The following is an 18,465-nucleotide window of genomic DNA, read 5'->3' as shown; positions in this document are numbered from 1 at the left end:
CTTCTATTAGCCTCCACTCCAGGACACCAGCCGTGATGCACATACATATAAGCAAAATGCTCATATACATAAAGTAAAACAAAGCTTTAAAAAATCCGTCAGCCATTTTAAACTGTTCATTCTTACACTGCAAACTATAAAAAGCAAGACAGTCGCTGAACACAGTGACACACACCTTTAATTCCAGCACTCAGGAGACAGGGACAAGTGGATCTCTGTGAATTCAAGGCCAGCCTAGCCTATAATGAGACCCCCATCTCAAAAACAAAAAACAAAAAAAAAAAAAAAAAAAAAAAAAAAAGCAAGCCAGGTGCAGCCTACAGACTATGGTCTTCAGCTCTGTCTGTCTAGTCAGCTCTCTCTTCTGGCAGCATCACTCCTCAGCCGACCTCAGCTTTAATTCTGACAACTATTTCAAGTCTCCAGAAGCCCCATTCCTTCATTTTGTTACACTGCCTACTCCTTGTCTGCCCTGGCTCACCTTATTCTAGTGGCTGATACTTGCTCATTGGGTGGCAGATTGCTTCCTTTGTAACCATATATTCAGTCCCTCTTTGGGGGTATTTATTTCTGAGAACCTCTGAGCATCCCTCTAAAACTGTCTGTTGGACCAATAGCCTGGCCTTATTATCAGCTTCAGTTTCATATTAATTTCTTAACCTAGAAATTCTCCCACACCACACAGCAATGATAAATGTGAACACAAAATCCACAGATAGGAAACCACAGCCATGCTTTCTTGGTGGCTATTTCCTGCTGACAACCCACAGCCCAGGCTAAGGGGGTATCTGAGGGCCTGTGGCAGAGGCTCTCTGTCTCCCTATTGCTTCCCTGGATACCTGGCCCTTTGAAGAGCTATCCTCTAACATGGTGGCTCAATCCTACTGCTCACAAACTCCACAGTAACATCTCAGGTGTGGTCTCCCCAGCACACTGAGCAGATTCTTAGATTCCAAGCCCCTGCTTTCTACCCTTCATTTGTATGTTTTAATGAGAAGTTATGTCTCTTTCTCGACACATAATGTATATTCTGGAGGAAAACACAAATGCTATTTTGCCAAAGGCAGAGGCTTCCTTTATCCACGCATACATGCTTACAAAACTAGGACACCGTATGTTCTCTTTTGCAACCTGATTTTTGTTCACTTATATTAAGAACTGTTAAGCCAGATATGGTAGCACATGCCTCTACTCCAGAGGTGGAAGCAGAAGAATCAAGAATTCAAGGTCGGGTCTGAAGACTTAGCTCAGTGGAGGACCTGACACTGACTCACAATGGCCTGTAACACTAGGTCCAGAGGATCCAGTGTCCTCTTCTTGAATTCCGAGGGCACTGCATTCACAGGCACACATAGACACACACACACACATACACAAGATTTAAAAAGAGTTCAGGGTCACCCTTAGCTACACAGCCAGTTTAAAATCAGCAAGAGTTTAAAGAATGGAAACAAAAGCCCCTCTGGTCTCCTACCATGAAAAATCCCACCACAAAGGCACTGGTAGTTGCATACTATCCATATACAGACATTGGTAGTTGCACCCATATACAGATATTAATCGTTGAATACCACCCATACAGAAAGGCTGTGCACTAAGTAAGCCCCTTTCGTTAGACAGGTGCTTCTAGTTTCCATTATGATCAAGGCCTTCGTGAGTATTTCTGCAAAGAACCATAGTGTTTTTTCATGTGTAATTGCTGGGCTGTAGTAAGAAATGTCTTGCCATTTTATAAACCACTGTTTGCTAGGAAGATGATTAATATATTCTTTAAGGACCAGAATCAAAACTGCCATTTACAATGCTCAATGGTAATGATGTGGCAAGTGGGCAGAACTTGGGTATCTCTTTGCTTACCACATCTCCAGTCTACTGCCTGGTCAAAGCCAGAAGCCCAGGTCTGGGCAAAGAGAAAGTGACCCAGAGCGACCTGTCCTTTGTACTAACTGGTAGTTACAAGTAGGTAGGAATTCTCTCCCTCTCCTCCCAGAGAATGCTAGGGAAACACTGCCACTAAAGAGAGCCACAGCATGTAAAGACCACATACTCCAGGGCTGGAAAGATGGCTCAGCAGTTAAGAGCATTGAGTGTTCTTTCAGAGGACCCGGGTTCAGTCCCCAGCACTGACATGGCAGCTCACAACTGTCTTAAGTACAGGATTCAACACCCTCAGACATACAGGAAAACATCAATGCGCATAAAATAAAAATAATTTTAAGATTTAAATAAAGAAGACAGATTCCATATGCAAGCTACTGAGACTCGAAGGGTCTGTTGCTACAGTTAGGAATGCAACGGAATGTCACTGGGTTTTCTTAAGCAGACAACCTAGGAGACTAAGTGTCTTCTTGTGCTCACTGGAGGAGGCTGCAGTTAGTTTATCAATCCTGCTCTGTTTACCAGAGCTCTCTGCAGCCACACTGCACTGTCCACATGCCAACAGTCCAGTGTGCCCAGTGGGACACTGCTTTTCACCGGGTCGGTCCACTGCTCAGGGTCATGCATGGTGCTCACCTGGTCTCCCTGTTCACTGTCCCTCATGGTTCCCTTCAGGACTCTCAGAGTCCCTCCTGGCATGGAGAGGAGGGGCTCGAGCTCTGTTCTCTTTCCAGTCTCACTCCCTAGCAGACACTCCTTCTGCCACCAGCCCAAACCATATAGCCACTATCCTCTGTGGCCACTTTAAGTCTTAGCATCTTCTATAAACTACAAGGGACTGCCAAATCCCTAAAATCCCATTGGGCTCAATTTAGTATCATATGGTTCAAAACTTAGCTCATCATTTCAACTGATTCTCCTTCAACCAGATTAAAAACTCCTTAGAGAAACAATTCTTTTCTCTAGTTTTTAAATGGCACTTAAGAGACATGACAGCACCCACTAAAATACTACTCAAACTCTCACTGGCATTTTCCTCTCCAGCGTTGGAATTTAAAGCCTGCTCCCCTCTGTAACCTCCTGCCCTCTGCCAATTCCTCCGTCACCTCTTCCCCCTCTATCCTCTCCCAACTCCTATCATCCTCCCCCACCAAATCACCCCTCCCTCTGTGGCTACACCTTGTCTAGCATTCCTAACACACAGCCAGCTCCTATTTTGGCAGGAATATTATTCTGCTCTACCAGGACCTTGCTCTCAACTACTCTACTTGACTTTCCTTTAAGACTAATGCTCTAAGATTCCCCACCATAAATCTGGGACACCTATTTACTTAGGTCTTCTTTAGTGTCTTCCAAAGTTATATCCAAAGAAGCCGGAGGGAGGGAAGACAAGGAGGAAGTAGAGAAAATTATGCCAGAATACTCAGAGATAGAGGGAGAAGCACAAAGGAGTGGCTGGCTCCACTTGGGCTGCCATCTAGACCCTTTCTAGACGTTGCAATTGAACCCCTCCCTGTGTTGTGAGCCAGCATTTACTGCATGTTCACCATGTGCCAGGTTCAGCCCATCACACCCCTCAGTATATTACAACCTTACAGGTAGATGCCACTGCACTATACGTGGTAAAACCAAAGCCAGTGTTGGCTACGGTACGGAATGGGAGCACTTATATTCACATCCATCTGAGGAGTATCCCGTGTGCTGTATGCATACACACAGCATGATTTCCACATTCTCCATGCCTGTACTACACTATAACCACAATGATTAAAAACAACATGCTCTTCATATTTAAAGAGAAAATGATGTGCCAGTGTATCTTTGTCTATACATCCAAAACCTACCTACTTATCCATGCATATAGTACTATTTTCTCTTTCCCTTTCAGCCAAAATTGCCCCATCAAGTGGCAGAATTCTATGAGAAACCCAAGCGTGGGTTCTCCACACATCGTGGCTACTACCACTGCCAAGAGACCTGCCTTGTTCTGCAGGCCTATGACCTGCGAACCAATATAATTAAAGGCAACTAAGGAAGACGACAAAGAGCACTGCGCCTAGACTGAAGCAGAGGGCTGGCGCCAACACTGCACCCAGGAGTAGTTCCCTTACCTTTGCAGCTGTGGGGCCCAGCGCACTCCAGACAACACATTCACACTACTGATCACTTCAGAAGCCACTGGGGCAGGAGGAGGTGGGGGGAGGCAACAACAGTGTTATATCTGCTTTCCAGAGAAAGAAGCAGTGAGTGATGGAGGTTAGAGAACTTGCTTAAGAAAATCCAGCAAACGATTGAGGAGCCAGACACAAGCTCAGGTCCGTGTGGCCTAGCACCCTGTGCAAAGCAGCTCACTTGTCTACTGTCTTATTGACAAGAAATACTTTGTCTCAATTCATTTTACTTAGTATGTACTGTTTTTGTAATTAAAAGAAAAACACTAAATAAACTGGGCATGGCGTTGCACTCAGGAAGCTGAGGAAAAGGAGACTGGCCTGAACTACAAAACAAACGAGGGAGGAAAGGAAGGTGGAAAGAGAGGGAAATACATTGTTGTAGTCTTTTAAAGTACATGCTGGACAGTTCAGTAAACAATGGGGGGGGCGTTCCTATGACAAGCCACAATAAAAAGTCTCAGATGAAGTAAAGAATTGTCATAAATAAACCATAAGAAGGAAAGGAAAACACGCAAGTCACTTCAGCTCAAATTAAACATGGTCACTTTTCTAGGAATCCAAACACACGAAAGCCCAGACACAAGGTCAACTGACTACCTACAAATCAAAGAGGTGTGTCTGTCTGCCTGCCTGTCTATCTGTTGATCAAAAGGCTGATTTACTACCAGAGTGTAAAGGGCCCAAACATTAAAGGTGACCAAAAGATAAAGGCAGTAAGTTACTTTTAAAAGAAAGGGTTGGGGGGAGAGTCAAATAAGCATGTTTCAATGTGTGCCTTCCAAGCAAAGAAACAGATTTCAAGCAAAATACAGTGACGCTTTCCACCAATGAATCAGCAAAGAACTATTTTAATATCGGTACTTATCAGTATCCAAGGTCACACACCTTCCTGAAATACAGTTTGGCAAATGGAGGCTGTCCTAATGCTCAACTCACTTCCAAAAAGCCAGAACCATGGATAGGAAGAACATGGCCTTCGAGAATGTTCATACTAAAACATTAAGGACGGGTAGTGAAGTTCAGTACATTCTGGGCCATGCATGCAGCAGGGTTGGTAAGTAAGCTTTCATGCTGTTTAAATGGAGGTCATGTAATCAATGTCTCAGCTTTTCCTATCTTTGACTTAGCAATTTCAAATTCTAGAAATACATTCTATGTGATTAAGACCTACACACAAGATGCAAATGCCTCAGCATTGTTTCCACAATATATACAACAGAACATCCAAGAAGTGTGGCTAAATGTTAAGTATGTTACTTATATAGACAGCAGGCTGCAAACTTTTCAATAATTTTAAATAAGATGGGAACATGTTACTTGATATTTTGGTGGTAAAATATTTAAAACCATGTATCTGGATAGAAAACACACAGAAGCAAAACAACTATGGTTCTTTTATATTACTAAGTAATATACAAGATTTTTTTTTCACTCTATTTTTTCTTCTCTCCAGTAACAGCACTTGAGGGGCAAAGGCAGGCAGATTTCCGAGTTTGAAGCCAGCCTGGTTTACACAGTGAGTTCCAGGACAGATGTCTCAAAATATATTTTTTAAAAAATTATTTTTAAAACATGCTGTGTGAGCCAGGCTAGCCCCAAACTTGTGATAATCCTCCAGCCTCTCTGCCTTTACCTCCTGAGCAGTGGCTTTTTCCCCCCAAGCATATTTCTGAATATGAGAGAAGTGTAGGGACAGTTTAATAAGGTCTCCAGGTACATTTTTCTGGAGGAGTCAAACTGTAGTTTGACAGAGACTGAACTGGTCTTTCTAAGACTTCCATTTCTCAGGGACACAGGACTTTTCCTTTGTTCTGTGGCCTGTAAAATTGGTAGCATTAGTACCCTGGGTGCCTCTCTCAATGAGACAAAGAGCTGAAGCAAAAGCTAGCTCATCTGTTTGTAAACCAGCTTGTGACTACTGAGAACAGAGTTCTACCCTTGCTTATCACTGCCATCTTTCTGATTCACCAGCCCTACAGTGAGTGTCTCCTTCCCCCTGACTCACAAACTCTTGGCGCTTTTTGTTGGGAGTCTATGTAACCCAGGCTAGCCTCAAACTCCTGATGATCCTGGTATCACAAGCTACCACACCCTGCTTAGTACCTTTTTAAACCCTAAAAGGAAAGGGCTAGAGCAACTGGCCTCAAAGATCCTGAGGATTCTAGGATTTGCTGACAAGTACCTTGCCCAGGAATGCCCAGATGCTCATATGGTTTTTATTGGAAGGACAAGCACACCACTGTGTCAAGCCAAGGGACTGAGGCTCCCTCCCTTTGCACAGCGCGGGCCTTTAGAGCCCCTCCCCCGTCCCACCTCCATTCTCCCGAAAGTCCATTAATAACAAGTTTGGGGCCTTATCAGCTGTTTTCTTCTTTCAAAGCCACAGTGCTTTTTGGTATTTTACAACTACGAAATAAAGGAAGTCATGATGGGAGGAGTCTGTCAAGACTGGGAGAAAACCCAAGATACAAAAGCTATCTATCAGCTGGATTTCTGCAGAGGAAATCCAATAGAGATAAAGACAAAGCAAGCACTTTGATCTCAAACTGCATGGGAATGACTGCATTTAGCTGAGCAGAGGGCTGGGCACTGGCTGGGCTGTGATAACCGCCATCAGTATGGCAAGGAAATTCAACTACTTAGGAAAAGGCCATCACCTTGAATTTGGTTTTGTTCCTCTCTCTCTAACAAAGCAGAGGCTGAAAAGCAAAGAAGGTGTGGCTGTGTCCTAGGCACCATGTGCAGAATTCTGTGCTCTCTGCTGGGAGCCACACTTGAAGGCCATTAACACAGTAAATGGACTCAAAGGCTGGCAAAGGGATTTAAACTGTCAAATAAGAAACAGCTGGTGGAAATGGGCATACTTCAAGGGCAGCAGAGGTCTTCAGAGTCAGACAGACAGACAGACAAGGGAAGTCGGCCAGTAAAGACAAGACAGCAAAATGCAGTCTGTCAACACCTGTGCAATTCACTGTCATCAGATATGTAGCACAACCCCACAATATTTTCATCTGATTTCTAACATGAAATCTCCCTTTCTCTAAACGTGTCTGTGTAAGTTGGGCAAGCCTTATTTGACTCAAACACCAGTATGCAATCCGTGTCAAAGCGAAGGAGGAAACATGGTGACTGTCTCCCCACATATGAGATTGTTCTAAGAAGTCCATAATGATGACACTCGGAAGGGACAAAAACCACAGCTAGATCTAAGGAAATACCTTCTTGACTGAGTCTGCATGCTGGGATGGTGGCATCGCTGTCAGCTTTAGGTGGAGGCAGGTAAGAAAATACTACTGACTAGTTTAAGAGCCTTACATTTGCTATGTCTAGCTTCAGTCGGATCTCCCAGGCTCTTAGTCTTCTCTGCTACATCCCCTACTCACCCCCAACCCCATCACCAACAGAGCAACCGGGTAACACAGCCTCTTATCTACCAGTGGCGTGGTTTTTAGATTTCTTTTCTTTCTTTTTTATGTGCATAGTGTTTGGCCTGAAAGTGTGTATGTGTAGCACACACATGCCCAATGCTTGTGGAAGTCAGAAGAGTGCATCAGATTCCCTTAAACTGGAGTTACAGATGGCTGTGAGCCACCATGTGGGTGCTGAGAACCGAACCCAGATCCTCTGTAAGAACAAGTACTCTTAGCTGAGTCATCTCTCCAGCCTCTCAGTGACCTTAAAGAATACAGCCTCTCCGTGACCTTAAAGAATAAAATCTTAAGCTGCTGCTGCTGGTGGTGGTAAAGGTGGTAGCAGCAGCTGTACACACCTTTAACCCCCGCACTCAGGAGGAGGAGGCTGGCAGATCTCTCAGTTCAAGGCCAGCCTGGTCTACAGAGTGAGTTCCAAGACAGCCAGTTAAGAATAAATTTTTTCTTTTTTATGATTTTTACTTATTTTTATCTTATGTGCATTGGTGTTTTGCCTGTATGTGTATCTGTATGAGGGTCTCATAGCCCCTGGAGCTGGAGTTACAGACAGATGTGAGCTACCCAGGTCTTCTGGAAGAACAGTCAGTGCTCCTAACAACTGACCATCTCTCCATCCCCTAAAGAATAAATTCTATGGAAGGGGGAAAACAAAAAAACCACAAAGATGGCAAAGAACTTATACAATAATTAAAAACACTATTATAATCCACCATCACAATGTGTCTATATTTTTAATTTATTTTTAAACACATTATTTATTTGTATGTATATATGTGTGCCTGTGTGTGTGTCCAAGGAGATCAGAGCAGGGTTGGCTCCCTGAACCTCGTGATTCAGGCAGTTGTGAGCTTCCCAATGTAGATGCTGGAATCAAACTTCAGGTCCTCTACAAGAACAATATGTGCTCTTAAACACAGAGCCATTTCTCCAGCCCTGTGGGTTTACATATTTTAACTGTCTTGTTATATATGCCAAAGGCATATTCACAAACCTATTTCTGTTCTGTATTCCTCCCTGGGGATATAAAATCTTTTTATTGAAAAAGAAAATATTTAAAAGAAACTGAAAACACTTAAAATTGTGACACCAGAGAGGACGGCATAATAGGGTAAATGTCCACAAAGCAACTGTCAGGGTGTTAATCATTAACATCATGGCCAATCTCAAAGGTCCTGGGCCCAGCCAAACGGAAGAATATACAAAAGGAATATGAGCTAATGAGAGGGGATACTGTAGGGCAGGCACCGGAGCTTACTAGACCGCCTGGCTCCCACACTCTACTGCAAGCACAGCTTTGCTCACTGGCTGATGGACGCACACAGGTATTAATTACTGGCTACCTCAGATTCTGCTCTGTATTAGGTAGGTGCTGTTGTCATTCTTCAATAGACTCTCTTGTTCTCCTTTCTATGCTCCATTCCTGGGATTTTAATGGGTCATTTGGATGACTCTGAGCAAAACTCTACACTGCACATGACGAGTCTCTGTCCCTCTGGCACTTCAAGGGTACAGGTTTGTTTTGTTGTTTAGCTTCTGCTTCTCTTACACCTACTTACAAGCCCCCTGAAAGACTACAAATATGAAAAGAGCACATGACTGGTTCAGGCAGGAAAGGTCTGTGCTCACAGGGGAGCTGACCCTGTCCTTGAGTGTCCATAATCTGCTACTTCATGGAACCTACAACATGTCAGCTGTCCCTTTGTTACAGATTTTCAAAAGAAACAGACACCAACAATAAGCAAAATAAATAAAATACATGTTGGTTTGCTTGTTGTGGGGTTTGTTTTGTTTGTTTGTTTGTTGATGCAGGTCTCATGTGGTCCAGCTTGGCCCCAAACTCTCTTAGGTAGGTAAGGATGACCTCAGGTTCCTGATGCTCCTGACCAGCCACTGTCTCAATTACTAACTAAACATCTAGTGGTTGACTTTAGAAGTTTTAATCAAAGGTCCTTGGTTCTCAGTCCTTGTTTCACTATAAACTATATACAAAGACAGTTTCAGCCTCTCCAAGGTGACATCTAGTGAGATGCTCTTATGTCCAATACCTGATTCTACTTCCAACCAATACCTTCCAACCCCTCCCCAGTCACCTAGGCCAGGGATGTAGGTAAATGGTAGACTGCTTGCCACTAAGGCATATGTGAAGCCCTGGGCTCTATAGGTGAAAAACAAATTCCGTCATTCTCAGGTGCACAGAATAGCTTTGCTCCTAACTCCTGTACCACCTTCTGTTAACTCTCCTTTGACCACTAGGCCAGAACTCACAGCGTGTACCAGGTTGGCCTGGAACTCATGGTGAGCCTCTTGTCTCAGCCTTTCTAGTGTTGGGATTATAGGTGCAAACCGTGACACCCTGACCTAGCACCTTCACACAGCGTAGTCCCTTTTCCAGCCAGCACACTTTCTTCTCAAAGTTGCATATTTTGGGCCTTCCCTTCTCCTAGAACCTGCCTTTCTCTCCTACCTGGTCACCGAGTCTTTTCACTCATAGACAAAGCTCTCAGACCTAGTCACTGAGAAGTTCCAACATACACCAAATATTTAATAATGTTTTTCTTCTAGAAAAATGAAGGGTGAGAGAATGAAGACACACACACCACAACTTCTTTTTGTTAGTTCTACTCCTCACCTTTGATGACCAAACACATGTCTCAAGAACTCTGAAGATGCAAGGTCTGGATGCTGTGGCTCTGCCTGCAATCCCAACACTACAGAGGCTGAAGCAACAGGCTCACCAAGAACTCATGGCCAGCCTGGGCTACAGTGTCACCCCCATCTCAAACGACCAAACAAAACAAAAACCCACACAATTCTGAAGATTCACAATTCTAGGTCACCTCCAGAAAGTAATTAGACTAACTTCAACCCTCAGGCTCCCTGCAGGCAAAGAGCTGGGAAATCTCACAGGAAAGGGTATGTTTAACTCACCAAGTAAGAGCAAAGCAGCTTTTCTTTCATCACAAATTATTTAAAAGTCCTCCACTGGAATAAGTTGTTGAGGAAGCATAGTTTCACTCAAGATTATCAATTTCCCAGGGCGAACCACAATACCAGAGTCTACAAAGTTATAGTCATTGGGCCAGAGGGGAAGACAGGGAACTCTGTGGTTGGAACGATGGATGGATGGACGGACGGACAGATGGACGGACAGACAGATGGAGGGACAGACAGATGGACAAACGGATAGAGAGAATCAAGGAGACCAGCGTTGAAATGCCTGACTCTCCAAACTGAAAGAACAAGACAAAGTGAAGAGAAGCAACGCTAAAGCCACCTCTGAAATCACACACTGCATTTCATCCTCCCTAAAAGAAGAGGACTTGATAAGAGTCTTGTGAATTTAAACAGCAACAATCCTGGCTGGGAGGAGCTGGTACCCACCGAATTTCAACAGGGCTAAGCAGCTGGTTCGCTGTGGAGCTAGGGAAAGCACCCGGTGCTGCTGGCTTCATCTCCAAGACTCTGTTCTGGGGATGTCGCCTACAGAGCAGTCACCCCATTCGGGGCGCACAGACCTGCATCCCTCAGCCCTCTGCTGCGGCACACCCAGGCCCAGGGCAGACACAGAGCACAGCAGCACCTGGACCCCCGGCAGGAAGTGGCCACCTGGAGAGAAGAGCTCGATGGGCAGCAGCGCACCGCACAGCTGTGCTGGGAGAGCCGGCCAGATGTGGGAATGAGCCCGGGAAGGTAGGGACTGCGCTTCCACAGGAGATGCTCCCGCGGGCCGCTAGTGCCCGGCCCCAGCGGAGCGAGGCCCCCGGCGCGGGGCAGGCCTACTCGGCTGTGCCGCCGCAACAGCTTCCAGGCACAGCCACTGTCGCTCCTGTCCGCCACGGCCGCACGCGCCAGGTTGCTGGGTCTTTCCCACCAGCCCTTCCTGCCCTGCCCGGGTCCTCGGGCTCCCACGCCACCCGAACTCTTACCAGCTTCCAGGCAGAGACGAGCCACCGCCGCCTCCTGCACAAAACTCCGCTTCCCACAAGCCGCTCTGGCTGCCGGCTGCGCGCCTCCCAGGCCGCGCAGGATCCTCCGCTCCCCCTGCCGGCCGGCGGCCATTTCCGACCGGCAACGGCGGAACTTGCCGAAGACCAGGGACGGAAATGGCCGAACCTGCGTTTGCTTTGGGAGAGAATGCAAAGGTGTTCGTGACTTTCCGGATGCGCCCGAAGGTGGAGGCAGAGCCTCGGTGGGCTTGCGGAGGTGGGTCAGGCATGCGGGCTTGAGGTGGGGCCCCATTAATCCGGGTAACTCCTCAGCCAAAAAATAAACCCGTGTCCTGCTGATGTGCCCTGTGCTAGCAATGACCCACAGTTATAAAACACTTTTTAAAAAACCTCGGGGCTTTGCAAAAACAAACAACAGGTTAATCTATTGAGAATTTGAGGACTAAAAAGAATGCCTTTTAAATACTTTGAAGCCAGCCCCTGTAATTTGGGAATTGGCAAGAACCCTAGAATACTCAAAAAGAGATGGAGGTGGAGGTAGGAGCAATCCTTAAAGTGGAGTCACCAGAGCTAATTTAGAAAATAGTTTTAAATCTTTTTTTTTTGTTTGTTTGTTTCGAGACAGAGTTTCTCTGTGTAGAACTCACTAGAACTCACTCTGTAGACCAGGCTGGCCTCAAAATCAGAGATCTGCCTGCCTCTGCCTCCCCAGTGCTTGGATAAAGGCGTGCACCACTGCCTGGCTTAAAATCATCTTTTAAAATTCACAATTGTATTAAAGTCACATTGTTTCAACATATTTATTTTAATTCACCGGAACAAGGCTATTATTACCCCAGGCGTTCTTCAGCAAAACACAGATACACCCAGCCAGGTTGGCTAATACCCATCCCTGTGCTTGGGTGGTCTCTTCCCCTTAAGGAGAACTGTGCCCCAGAGATGGTTTCACAGCTGCTGACCCTTCCACCTGCCCTTCCTGGGAAAGCCCATGCCTACTGCCCAGAGCAGGGAGGCTGAGAAAACAGGATTCCACTCCCAAAACCGACAGTTGGTGTTAACCATTCCCTTTGCAAAACAACCTTTAAAAACCCTAGCAACCTGTTTCCTGGAGTACCTTCCTTCTTCTCCAGGTCTTTCCATGCATCTCCAAGTCAGGCTCTGCTCTTTCTCATCTGCCCTATTTTACTTTTCTGTCACTGTGGGAAGACGCCATAACCAAAAACACTTGGGGAGAAAAGGGTTTATCAGGCTTACACATCCCGATCATAGTCTATCACTGAGAGGAGCCAAAGCAGAAACGAAAAAGCAGGCCAGGACCCTGCAAGGTCGACAGTGAAGCAGGGGCCATGCAGGAATGCTGCTTACTGGCTTGTTCCCCATGGCTGGCTCAGTTTTGTTTCTTTATACAACTAGAGACCACCTGCCCAAGAGTGGCACCACCCACAATGGTCTGGGCCCTTCGCATATCAACCATTAATAGAGAAAATGCTCACCAGCACCACCACCACCACACCCTCCACCCCACCCCACCCCCCCACCTTGCCCAGTCTGAGAGAAGAGTTTCTTCCTCTCCCTCTCTTCCCCTTCCCCCATCTTTTCCTCTCTCTCCACTTGCAGGAGAATGTTTTGAGAAAGGGTCTCTCCCTACACAGCCCTAGCTGTTCTGGAACTCATTACTTAGACCAGACTGACCTGAACTCAGAGATCTGCCTGATTCTGCTGGCATTAAAGGTGTGTGGGCCACCATACCTGAGGTTTCCTCTTCTCAGAGGACTCTACCTTGGGTCAAGTTGACAAAAAAACTAACCAACACCATCCTTCCTCCCTTCCTTGCTGAAGATATGTTACTCTCTTCTCCTATGTTTGAGATCAGAAGGTAGAAATTGACCAGGCACTGGGGGGGGGGGCTCCTCTCTTGGCTAAAAGCTGGAAATGACCTTGGGGAATGTCCATAATTTTGTCCTTGCCAGAGGCCAAAGATGCCTAAGCCAAGTGCCTAAGCCAAGTATCTCTAGTTTTCCCATGGCCTGAGACTGAAAATGCCAGGAAGGGGGTCTCCATCGCTTTCACCCCCAAAGGAATACCCCTTTCCTAGAAACCATACTGAGACTGTGGACCAAACTGCAAGGACCTTGACGCCTGGAATGAAAACTGGACTGACCAGCCTATCTGCCACCCTTCCTCCATCCTCTAAAGCCCATTAACTCCCAGGCAGTAAAGTTCAACGGAATCCCACTCAAACAACTACCCTCTGTGGTCCATGAATTCCACTCTTTGAATTTAAGAGACAAGGATTTGAATGCCTCTTGCTGAGAAAGGGTCTGCTGCCATCAAAGATGCCAAGATATCCCTGTGTCAGTATTTTCTTTGCCATTAACGCCAGCCTGTTCCACTCCCTTTTACTAGAAATACTCATACATATCCAAGAGCCTTACTACCACAACTGCAATAATAAAATATAACTTCTTCCCCTCCCATTTGTTGAGGGAAGTCGGGGAAGCAGGAGCAAACTTTATAAACCAGAGAACTGAAATTGGGGAAAGCTTTGTCCACTTGGCTTGAATGTTCCTTTAACAGTTCATCTACCTGGCTTTCTTCCAGCAGCAGCAGGCAGGAAGAGCCCAATGTGCAATGGGAAAGGACAGGAGACAAGTAAGAATTTCCAGGGGTTGGTTCATCTCCATACTGGCAAGAGCTGACTTGCAGATAACAGCAGCAGCCTGGAGGATTTAGTCATCCTGTGGATTTGAATACACAACACATTGCTGCTTCTAACTCTAACTTACTTGATTGTAACTCTACCTAAGCTTTAGGGAGGAAAAAAGGTTCGCCTGGAACTTTCTGGACATTAGGTGTGGCTGCTGCTCTCCAGCTATCACCCAGCACCTCTCATCCTCAGATGACAGTCAGCCTGCTCTTGCCTGCTTCTCCTCCTCCTTCCTCTCCAACAATCTCCTGCCCCAGCTCCTGCCTCTTCTAAAAGGTGTGAAAAAATAGCAGTGTGACTCTGGCTTTCTTGCCACTTTATGCGTGGCTTGAGTACCAGCTCCACCCACAAACAGTTCCCTCACTGCAGAACCCTGGGCCTTGTTTTGCAGTGGTGCCCTAGCTTCCTTCAAGCGCAACATCTTGTGAAAGCATATTTTATGAATACTTAATTGCCAGGCAGTAGGTTGTGCCCTTTCCATGCCCGTGTTGGGTTTTGTTTTGTTTTAAATCCACTTAGGAGATACCACTCCATGGAAGGGGAAGTGAAACTTCAGAAAGTTCCAGGAAGCAGGTGCCTGGGGTCACAGAGTGCAGGGCAGAGGCCAGGACTCCAAGCCATCTATCTTTGAACCCTACATTCTTGACCAGAACATTCTAGTTATTTCACCAGGTTATGAAATTTACTACTTTCCACAGTGAATTCATCTCGATCCCTTCCTCCTTGCTCTCCCAGAATACCCTAGTTTATAATGACTTTACCTCCATCTTTCCTAAGACAGAAACCCCAAACCTGGCATAATCTGCAATGTCTCTCTTTAGACTTGAATTTGGTGGTAGTTTGAATGTAATTGGCCCCTATAATCTCTTAAAGAATGGCACTTTTAGGAGGTGTGGCCTTGTTGGAGGAAGTGTATCACTGTGGGGGCAGGTTTTGAGGTTTCCAGTGCTCAGGATACTGCCCAGTGTCTCAGTCAATTTCCTGTTGTCTGCAGGATGTAGGACTCTCGGCTACTTTTCCAGCACCATGTCTACCTGCATGCTGTCTTGCTCCCCACCATGACAATAATGGACTGAGCCTCTGAACTGTTGGACACCTCAATTAAATGTTTCCATATAAGAGTTGCCATGTTCATGGTGTGTCTTCACAGCAATAGAAACTCTAGCTATGACACCTTGACCCCACGGTGTCCACCAGCTGTCTTTTGAAATTCTAATACCTTCCCTTGATCAAGTTCCCTTTACCTCTCCCATGGACTTGTGCTGTCACCAAAATTTCTGGCTCAGAAATCTGATCATAATCACAGTGTTGTCTTTCTTCTGGAAAGGAACTGAAGTTAACAACACACACAACAAAGCTAACCTTCACTGGTCTCACTATAAATGGAGCTTTGACAACACTGTCTCTATATTTTGGAACGTAATCAGAAACAGGTTTGCACTGTGATTCAATAATCACATACAGAGATCCCTATCTGTCATCAGGAATTAGGATAGGAAATTAGGAATTAGGGACTGATACATTATGCCTCCGGTCCCCAACAGTGACCTAGGGTCTGCCATCAGCACTCTGCCTCTAAAGTTCCTAATTTTAAATTCCCAGAAGACAAATGTGATTACTTCAACTTGGATCACATGTTCACCCCAACAATAACTTAGTCTAAGCAACAGATCACCCTAAACCTACCTACAAATAGAGTTTATGCCCAAAGAGCAGAGGGAAGTTGAATAGCTGAGCACTTAAAGTTGCCCAGTGTTGACAACATGGCTGTGCCCTCACACCATAATAGTCACCTGAAGAAGGTAAGAGGCTCCCAGATACATCCAAAGAGAGCACCAGTTCAACTACACAGGCTGAAGATAATTTGACACATATTCCATAAGCTTCTGGTGGTAAACAGTCAACATCAACAAGTTCAACAGAAGGCCACAGCATCACTATAAAGACCAGTGTACACCTTTAATCCCAGACAGAGGCAGGTCAATCCCTTAAGTTTGAGGCCAGCCAGCCTGTTTACAGAGCAAGTTCCAGGACAGCCAGAGCTGCACAGAGAACCCTGTCTCAAAAAACAAAAACAAATAACAAAGAAGAGACAAAAAGGGCTTACAGGGCTGGGGAAGTAGCTCAGTTCATATAATGCTTGTAGCTGGGTTGGTGGAGTGCTGGTCTAGCACATATAGACTGTGTGTGGTAGTACAGGCCTGTAATCTCAAAATGGAGAGGTAGAGGCAGGAAGATCTAAAGTTAAAGGGCTTCCTCAGTTATAACCTGGGATATATGATTCCTTATTTTATAAAAGATTAACAAATAGAAACCTACCTAATTGGCCAGCAGCAGTAGGCCAGATAAAGCACGGCATGGTCACAGAGAATCATGAGCAAGTGCTCCACAGACCTGCATCAGACACTGATGTGGAATCTATGTGCACAAAATGCTAAGGGGCTGTAGAGAAGACTTAGCAGGCAACATCACTAGCTGCTCTTGCAGAGGACCCGAGATCAGCTCCTGGTGCCCACATGATGAGCCACAAACCATCCCTGCGGAGTTCCAGTACCAGAGGAATCCCATACTCTGACCACCGCAGGTACTAGGCATGTGCACAGTACACAAACAAACATGCAGGTGAGACACTCATACACATATGAGGAAAATCTGCTTTTAAAAGAAAAAAGGGTCTAGATACAAAATAAGGATATAGTCCATATTTCCCAAATTTGAAGTCTAAAAACATGCAAAAGCTAATCCATTGTTCAGAGTGGATGGTGGGAAGGCACGCAGCTACAGGGTTGGGTTCTTAGGTTGCCCTCTGGGGCCGTAGGTGTGTTCAATTTGTCATAATATATCCAGTCGCCCTTTTATTAACATGTATCACCCTTGAATGAAAAGATTTCTAGTACATAGTTTGGGTACTGCCATGTGGTTACCCCAGAGCTGCCAGTTACTGCGCCAGCCTGTCCCAGCAGTCCTGAGAAAAGGCTGACATACTGCACAGCCTCATTCCATCTGGCCTGGAGATGTGAGAGCAGCACGCTGGGATGCAGTAACATGACAAGGACCGCTCAACTAATATCTTACATAGACTTGGGGGTGTTTGTAAACACATATACAGTGGTACATCAGGAAAGCCGTTCTACAGAAAGCAAAAAGACAATATTCAGAGAGAAGTGAACAACACCATGGGAGACTGAAGAAGCATCCTGGACGCTGTCAACATTTAGTTCTGGGATTTTCCACCTGTCCCAGCTGTCTTGGGGGCTGGATACAATCACTTGAGTTATTACCAAGAAAACCTTCAAGTCATTTGCATTTAACCCAAAGAGCCTTCTGTTCCTGGTAACTGAGCACGCCTCGACTGGCATCATTAATACTCTTTTCTGAAAATAACTGACGAGCAGTTACATGCTGACATGTCTCTGAGCACTTGTCATGAATCATCTTATTTAATACTTGAACAACACAACACAGTCTGCATCGCGATTATTCCTACTTCCCAGTCAAGGAGACAGAAGCCCAGAGGGGTTAACTTATGTTTCCAAATCTTATAACCTGGTAAGTGATAGTGCCAGGTGTTAGACTTGAACAGCCTGGGTCCAAGGCCTGACATCTTAACAGGAAGAGGAATGCTAAGGAATGCAAGGCGAACTGTGGGCTGCATCTACGGATCAGACTAAGCTGTCTGGTTTGTTAAGTGAGTTCAAGTGCAGAAACTTTAAGAGAGGCTGGTCGGATAAGCATCTATTTCCTTCACAAGGGATTGACAGTTTGAGTCAAAGAAATGTGAAAGGTACCGGGCGTTGGTGGCACATACACGGGAGGCAGAGGCAGGCTGATCTCTGTGAGATTGTGGCTAGCCCGGTCAACAGATAGATATCCAGGACAGGCTCCAAAGCTACACAGAGAAATGCTGTCTCAAATAAAAAGAAAAAAAATGGGGTGGGGGTGGGGGAGAAGGAAGGAATGTGAAAGGCTCAAGACATGGCACAACTATATGAAACAAAAACTGGATGCCAGAGGGATGCCTCTTGCAAAGGACCTAGGCTCATCTTCCAGCACCCACTTATCCACTCACAGCCATCCGTAATTCCAGTTACAAGAAGTTCAGTGTCTTCTTCTGACCTCTCTAGGCAGCAGGCACATGAGGCGTGTGTGTGTGTGTGTGTGTGTGTGTGTGTGTGTGTGTGTGTGTGTATATACACTCATACACATAAAATAAATAAACATAAAATTATTTGTAAGACACATTCACAGAGAGACACACCTATTCTCTCACCAGAAAATGTATGTACAGATTTCATCAAAAATGTTTCCCTAGGGAGTCCCTGCTGGTG

General features: G+C 45.6%; 1 protein-coding gene across 1 annotated transcript in view; it reads right to left on the bottom strand.

The window, feature by feature from the left end:
* Extl3 (exostosin like glycosyltransferase 3) overlaps window positions 1-11,558 on the bottom strand; it is a 42,508-nt gene extending 30,950 nt beyond the window's left edge. The window contains exon 1 of the mRNA XM_051195505.1: window positions 11,410-11,558. The gene's annotated coding sequence lies outside the window, so the exon portion shown is untranslated. The remainder of the gene's footprint in view (window positions 1-11,409) is intronic.
* Between the last annotated feature and the right edge of the window lie 6,907 nt (window positions 11,559-18,465).

The sequence above is a fragment of the Phodopus roborovskii genome, unplaced genomic scaffold (assembly GCF_943737965.1).
Source record: "Phodopus roborovskii unplaced genomic scaffold, PHOROB, whole genome shotgun sequence".
Taxonomy (NCBI): domain Eukaryota; kingdom Metazoa; phylum Chordata; class Mammalia; order Rodentia; family Cricetidae; genus Phodopus; species Phodopus roborovskii.
Note: the sequence above shows the minus strand (reverse complement) of the source record. Positions and strands in the feature narration are given on the sequence as shown.